General features: G+C 58.4%; 1 long non-coding RNA gene across 1 annotated transcript; it reads right to left on the reverse strand.

Moving 5' to 3' along the window:
• Positions 1–2670: 2670 nt before the first annotated feature.
• On the reverse strand, positions 2671–7729 carry LOC114009343 (uncharacterized). The gene is made up of 3 exons (XR_003550775.1): positions 6997–7729; positions 4594–4764; positions 2671–4104 (listed from the first exon to the last, which is right to left on the reverse strand). It is a non-coding gene; the product is annotated as an uncharacterized LOC114009343 (long non-coding RNA).
• Positions 7730–7735: the final 6 nt, after the last annotated feature.

Here is a 7735-nt window from a genome sequence, read left to right on the forward strand (position 1 = left end):
CGACGCTCTGTGAGGCTGAGCTGGCTGGAAGGTCCTAGGTTCATGTCCGGAGACCTCCCTGAGTACGCTGGTCCCATGCACGCCCACGCCCCAGGAAGCTGGGGTACACTGTGGTGTCAGGACCTGCTGGGGGTGCTGCCCTCGAACTTTCTTGACTGTGAAATAAACAAACTTTAAAAAAAGACAGTGCACAAGGGTCAGGTGTCCTTAGGTTGTGGAGGTCTCTGATCAACGTGTGCTCTGAGAAGGGAGGCCGTGTTACAGTACCGGCTAGGGCTATGTACCATAGGGCACTTGGCACTGCTGGGACTAGCAGGGGTGCTGACACCGAGGGGTGGGGTGAAAGTCCCGGACCCCTTCCCCACCCCCTACCCCCATAGAAGAGTTTGAGGTGAAGTGGCTGAACCAGGGAGCCTCTGGCCTTAAGGGGGAGTTCCACAGAAAACAGGGACGCCCAGTGCAAATGTACTTCCCAGGCAGTGAGACCCCAGCCCCTCCCAAACCAGACACCAGGGACAGGCTTTCCTGTCTCAGGAAGTGCATCTGACCCAAGTCAAAAGGGAAAACCCCTGTCAGCCATACAAACATTGGGGCTGCCCATCTCGGCACCCCACCATATGACAGGCCCTGCCCACAGAGCATCCACACCACCATATGACAGGCCCTGCCCACGGAGCATCCACCATGGTTAAGTGACACGAGTTCAAATATCAAGGAACCTTGGGACCAGCAGTTGGCATAATGGCTATGTCACTGGATTCCGATGCAGTTGACCACAGTTCGCGTCTCGGACCCAGTGGCTTAAACTCACTCCGGGCGCGTGTGCGTGCATGCCCAAGATCCCAAGAGGAGAATGAAGGAGAAGGGATTGTGGTGTGACCATCCCCCCGGGGGGTGATTTTTCTGTCTCTCTGTCTTTCTCTGTCTTTCTGGCAAGTGCACGCGCCCTATAGCAAAAACCTCTCAAAAAATACACACACACACACACACACACACACACACACACACACACATCAAGGAACCTGAGACCCAGAGCACAGGAAAGGCCCTCCGAGGACGCACCAGGGATCTTCACCTTCACCTGGGGTTCTGGTCCAGGCTCTTCCGGCAGCCGGCAGAGTGGGCCTGGCAAAGTCGCCTACCCTCTCTGGGCCCCAGTTTTACAGGTCAGGGGGTGTTCTGGCTGGGAACAAGTCTCGGCACATCTCCCACCAGAGCCCTTAAATGATTGCCCGACATCAGCCTACCAGGAGGAGAGTCCCCTGGCCCCAAATGCAAGCCCCGTAGAGACCCGCTCTCACCCCACTGTCCCCAGGAGGGGTACCAGGCAAAACAGAGGACGCCCAGCTATGCTAGAATTTCAGATAGACAGAAAACGCTGTAGTTCAGTACGCCGCAAATATTTCAGACCGCACTCGCACTGGAGAAAGCCGCTGGGTGCGATCTGAGATTCGGATGGCGCGACTGCCAGCCTGCCCTGCATTTGTCACGGAGCAGTCCTGTTAGGAGACCTTAGCAGCGGCAAGCGGCGCAGCAGGAGCACCCCTGATCATAAACACCAGGAGCATCCTGAGTGCCAGGTGTGCCTTCTCCCGTTCTCCATTTTCGAACCCCTCTTGGGTTGTTTTCCTTTTATCTTACCCCCTCCCCCCAGTTTTTGCTATAGGGCACGCGTGTTCGCCAGAGACAGGGAGAAGAGAGAGGGAAAGTAAGGAGGGGGGGGCCACGTCACAGTCCCTTCTCCTCTAGAACCCCTCAGGATTTGGGGCACGCACACATACGCACCTGGCATGATTTTCAAACTGCCGGGTCCAGGACTCAAACTGCGCCGTTGGCCATGTGAAATCCAGTGCTTTAACCTCCACACCACCTTCTGGTCCTTATTTTCCTCTTTTTGATAGAGATCTGAACACAGAGAAATGCATCCCTGCTCTCAGCACAGCAGCTCACTGTGTGCGTGATAAACGGCACCTGACGTTCAACCTGAGGGCCAGGGAGGCAGGAGGGAGAGATGGGGAGTGAGGGGAGCTGGAGAGGCCCTCCAGAACCCTGCCCTGGTTGATCATTACTAGGCAGGAGTGGGGCCTAGTGCAGTCAAATCCTGTTTGTTCGGGGTTTTTTTAAACAGGTTTTTGCTATAGGGTGCGTGCACTCGCCAGAAAGACAGAGAGACAGAGAGACAGAAAGACAGAAAGTGAGAAATCACCCCCTAGACGGGATGGCCACACCACAATCCCTTCTCCTCCATTCTCCTCTTGGGATCTTGGGCACACACGCACATGCGCCTGGCGTGAGTTTAAGCCACCGGGCCCGGGATGCGAACTGCGGTCGACCACATGGGAAGTCAGTGACATAGCCATTTACGCCAACTGCTGGTACCTTTTTTTTTTTTTTTTTTGGTTGTTGTTGTTGGAGCGCAATCAAATCTGACAGCACTTCACAGACGTAGAGATCTGAGTGTGTGTGACTCTCATAACCGTGGGCTGCAGGAAGCGCCTCTGCAGGTTCGGGCAGCTGCAGGGAAGTCCTGGCTGTCTGGCTTTGGAAGGGCGAGGCTATGACTACTTCAGGGAGCAGAGCGGAGGAGAGACAGCGTGGAGGCAGCCGTGGGGCCTGGAGTGTGCTGGGGCTAGGAAACGCGGCCCCATCTGGGTTCGACCCTCTTCTCTGCCAGGTAAGTGCTGCGCAGCGGTGGGTTCCTCGTCTGCTTTCCAGCGGCATGAAGGATGGAGTTTTGTCCAGCTTACTGAGAAGGCCGTGTAACAACCTGACCTGGTGGGAACCCAGCACCCGGGAGCGTCCAGAGGTCCCAGTTCCCTCTGCCGCCTGGCTGCACTGGGCTCAGCAGGTGGGGTTTGGAAATTGCCTTTCTTTTATTGTTTTTCCTAAGTTTTTTTTTGCCATAGGGTGTGTGTGCTCGCCAGAGAGACAGAGAGAGGCAGTGAGAGGGTGGCAATGTCTGGAATCCTCTCTGGAGACTGAGTTGGTGTCTGCCCTTTACCTGTCATCCTTCCTTCTCCATCCTGCCAGCTGGAAGGCAGGCGTGAAGGCTGGAGCAGTGGCTTCCATTTTGGACCATGAGAAGAAGGGCTGCTCTGTAGGGACAGCAGAGCAGTGTCCAGGAAGAAGCTCGAGACACCGAGGGCTTCATGGAGTTGCCAAAACCGCCCCAAGCTGCCTACATCTGGGCTTCATTTGCACAAGAGAAAAATAAACTCCTCTCTTGTTTATTGATTTTTTCTTCAAATGAAGTTTATTAGGTTTAATTAGGATGATATTTGGATGCCCCGAGCAGTGTAAGCTGGTGTAACATGTCAGCTAGGAAATAAGCTGGCTCCTTCTATTTCCAATGTAGTTTCCATGCCTTCATCAGTCCGTCCAGAATCTGCAGTTGTCAGAAGAGCCTTCGGCCAGAGAGGGGAGGCCACTTGCTTGAGGTCACACAGCAGGGAAGTGGCAGCTGGAGTTTGGCCCCCGAGCCCCAGAACCAAACCCCAGCCCTCATTTCTCAGAAGCTCTGCCTCTCCGGATGAGATGGTTTCTCTGAATTCTGCGGTGCCCAGAGGATGCTGGAAAATGGTCACATCCCAGCTCTCGGCTCTGGCCAGCCTTGCCCCTGAGGGAGACGCCAACCTCTCTGAGCCTCAGTTCCTCGTGTGGTGACACCCCTGGGCAGCTGTCCGGCGGGGTCCCTGAAGTGCTGTTTAGAATGTCTGACCCCCAAGATGGATAGCGTGGTGCCGTCACAGCGGGGACACTGCCGGGCTGGTGGTGTCGTCCGTGTGAGGAGAGGGTGGCCTCCTTCGTGCCGACTTTGGAGTCAGTTCTGGGCTCAAACCCTGCGCCCACAGCTAGCAGCCGTGTGGCCTTGAGCCCGTCACTCCCCTCGGCATCTCTTCCCTTCGGGTCCTGGCAGGACAGTGGGAGCCCACTGGCTCCTCACTCGTTCGCCTCTTCGCTCCGGGCCGTCAGTGGCAGGATGGCCAAGTCCTTCCTCTCCTGGGCCGGGTGTGAAAGAGCAGACTCAGGCATGGCTGGGGGGACAGCAAGACACCGATGGCAGCCAGAGCGGGGTGGCGGAGGGCTGGAGTCAGGGGTGCAGCCCTGGAGATGGGGGTCGGAAGCCGGTCCTGAGGAGCGAGGTCTATTCCCCGGCACTCCTCCTGGGCCTCCTCTGGCAGAGTCACCGCACATGGCGGAACTGCGGGGTGGCCAGTTCTGTCTCGGGGACCTGGCCGGGGATGACTGAGACACGGCTTCTCTCGGCCCACCACTCCCTCCTGCCTGGCCCCTGCTCCCACCTCGCCCTCCCGCAGTCTGCCCGCCCCACACCAACTCCAGGAGCCCTGCTGCTGAAACAAAGCCACAGACTTAATGGCTTAAAACAACGCGATTTGGGGACCAGCAGATGGTGTAGCAGTTACATCGCTGGACTCTCACATGGCTGACAGTAGTTCGAGTCCCAGACCCGGTGGCTTAAAACTCATTCCGGGTGCCTGTGTGTGCGTGCACTAGATCCTGGGAGAAGAACGGAAGAGAAGGGATTGCAGCGGGGCCCTGATGCTGCTGTGGAGACAGGAGGAGCTCACTTACACTGTCCCACGCCCCAGCAACTGCTCCATCCCGTCTCTCCGTCCACGGCTGAGGCCCCTCCACTCTGTCCTGCCTCTCCGTCCCGTCTCTGTCCGTGGCTGAGGCCCCTCTGCTCCATCCCGTTTCTCCATCCATGGCTGAGGCCCCTCTGCTCCGTCCGTGGCTGAGGCTCTGTGGTCACAAGGAGAAGGTGGAGAAGCACGTCTACACTGAGTGAGCAAGGACTTAGAGGGCCTGGAGGGGAGGCCGGGGCCGCTTCAGCTCTGGAGCTGCCAAGAGTGACAGTCTTGTCCTTGGTGAAGAGCGGGGCATTGAGTGGGCCTCCTGGCCGAGTGTCACCCTCTCTGTAAACAGAGATCCCCACAGAACTCGCCTCGTAGCAGCACCCGCCTGGGTGCTATTGACCTTGGGGTTGGGTGCTCCTAGGCTGCGGGGCTGACCTGGGCTTTGCGGGGCTGAGCAGCACCACGCCTCGCCCACAGAAGCCAGCATCTCCCCAGCTGCAGCCACCCCAAATGCCCCGTGATAGCCTGGGCTGAGAACTGCTGCCTCGGGGGTCATCCCAGAGGCTGAAGGGGACGCTTCGGAGCAGGCAGTCTGGGCGTGAGTTGCTCAGAAAGTGGTAGTTGGTGCAGGTTACCTGAGCGGCTGGCCCAGTTTACCTGAGCGGCTGCCCCTGCCAGTCCTCAGTGGTGGCCTCGGGCACCTGTGGAATGGGACAGCATTAGCCCCTGATCCCCTGGGCACCCTGAGTGAGTTCGAGAAGTGTCTAGGGCCGTGCCAGGCTCACAGTAAGTGCTCAGTAAATAGGGATTCCAAGGGTGAAGATGAAGCTGAGAAAGGCTCTGGGAAAAGTGGGACCGAGGGAGAGGGACCTCTGCATCCTGACCTCTCCAAGTGCCACCTGGGAGAGACCTCCCTGAGTGCGCTGGGTCCACGTGTGTCCGTGGTCCAGGCCGGCTGGGGATGATGCATTTCTCTCTCTGTGGAATAAATGCCAAATGCATGTTTGGCAGGATGGGTCCCTGAAGCACGTGCCCTGCATTAATGGAAGACACGAGGGCATACTGCACCCACCCAGGAGGACAGCAGCTCAGTCCCTCGGCCCTGCCAGGCCACTTAATAATTAAGCTGGAGGAGAAGCGAGGAGGCTGGAAGGCCAGCAGTGACCAGGGCCTGGCCTTGCTGGGCTTTGGTGACGTGATGGCCCTGAGATCACGACCTTCTGGAGCCCATAAACAGGGGGCTGGGCCCCAAGACCAGCAAGGCCAGGCCAAGGCCCGCGCTGGTGGCCTTGCGCTCAGTCGTGCAGAGGCGGAGAGGGTGCTCCGCGGCCGCAGGGGAGCAGGTGCGTGGGGTGGCAGGTGCCTTCCACGGGATGCTTCTGGCTCCTGCACCCCACCACCCCAGCTCGCTCTTCACTACCCCTTTTAATTGTTTTTTTCTTTTGCACTTGAGCTGAGGTTCCAGCCTACGTTTACAGGGTTTGAATCCTGCCAAAACATGCATTTATTCCACAGAGAGAGAAATACATCATCCCCAGCCGGCCTGGACCACGGACACACGTGGACCCAGCGCACTCAGGGAGGTCTCTGGACTTGAACTGGCAATCTTCCCACGTGGGTCAACCTGACGGAGTGTCGCGTTTTACTGCCGTGCCACCACCTCGCCCCCGGCTCCCTTAGGTTCATTCCAGTGTATTGAGCACTTACTACATACAGGGCTCTGCACGGCACTTCACATGGGCTGCCCCGCCCCCGCCAGCACCACACCCACCCTGTGGGGGGCTCTGTCCCTCCGAATAAGCTAAGCCCTGTTCCCACGAGCCCATTGTCCAGGGACGGGTCAGAGGCTCCCGGACGTGGGATACCTGCTCATAGCAGCACCGCCGGACCCCTGCCCTGTCTGGGGCCTCTTAAGCCCACGCCCCCTGCCCCCTACCCCCACCTCTACTCTCTGTGGTCTGGTCCCTTTCACCCTCTCTCTCTGAACTTCTTCCCCTTGTGCCGGTCTCTCTCCATCTCTCCCTCCCTCTGCCTCCTCCTCTCGCCATCTGCTTCCTTCCTTCTTTCCCACCCTCGTCTCTCCTCTCTGCGAGGCTCCCTCTGCCTGTTCCCGGTCGGTCTCCCTCCCTTCCTCCACCCGCCCCGTCTCCCTCTAACCGCCTGCCTGGCGGCCCTGGCGCTGCACCAGCCCTCGTCCCGCCGCCAGCACATTATGTCCCTGGTCAGACCTGACGTCAGGCGGGGCCTGGCGGGCGGCCACGGACCTCAGCTGGGCCGGAGGGAGTGCTCAGCTTCCCGGTCCCCACGCCAGTGCCGCCGCCTGCCGCCCCTGCCCTGCCTGCCTGAGTGGGTGCTTGGTGGCTGCCTCGCTGTTAGCCTGGAGCTGCAGGCCACTCACCTCTGTCCTGTCCCAGCTTTGACTCCAGGACCACGGTCACTTAACATGAAGGTAGACAGTGCAGCAAGGGGCTGAGGGTGGTCCTGGCTGTGTGGCCTCTGCAAATCACCAGCCTCTCTGAGCCTGTCAGAAGCCGAGGAGGGTCAGCCCACAGAGTGGCTTGGCTGGCAGCACAGCAGGGGGCCGGGCCCACGACAGGTGCTCCGTGTCACCCTGAGCCGGCAGACCTCATCAAGGGCCGGGGCAGAGGTTGGATAGGGGTCTGCACGGCACAAAGACAGGGGAGCACAGCTGGCCTTAGCGGTCAGGGGCACGCCCAGGGTGGCTGGCCAGGCAGGGGAGCCCCACCCAGAACACAAACAGCACCCTGCTGAGAAGCCCTCCCCAAACCCCGCTGGTCTCAGGCCCCACGGAGCTCGAAGAAGTGGTTTAAAAAATGTAATATTTCTCGTTTGGTTTGTTTGTTTTTTTCCCCCTGATTTTCAAAGCAATGTAATTTCCTTGAAGGACATTTGAAGGACAACCAAGCTTCCTGGTTTTAAACAGACATTAGGATCAGGCAGATGGGTTCGAACCCAGCCTGTGACCTCGTGCCAGTGGCTTCCCCTCTGAGCCTCAGTTTCCTCATCTGTCAAATCAGGATAAATGAGAGGGATGTTATAAGGATGAAGCAAAACCGTGTTTGTAAAGCAGCTGAGATGAGATCTCGTCCACAGGAAGTATTTCTATGCAGTAGCCT

This window comes from Tupaia chinensis, unplaced genomic scaffold (assembly GCF_000334495.1).
Source record: "Tupaia chinensis unplaced genomic scaffold, TupChi_1.0 Scaffold000049_1, whole genome shotgun sequence".
Lineage (NCBI taxonomy): Eukaryota > Metazoa > Chordata > Mammalia > Scandentia > Tupaiidae > Tupaia > Tupaia belangeri.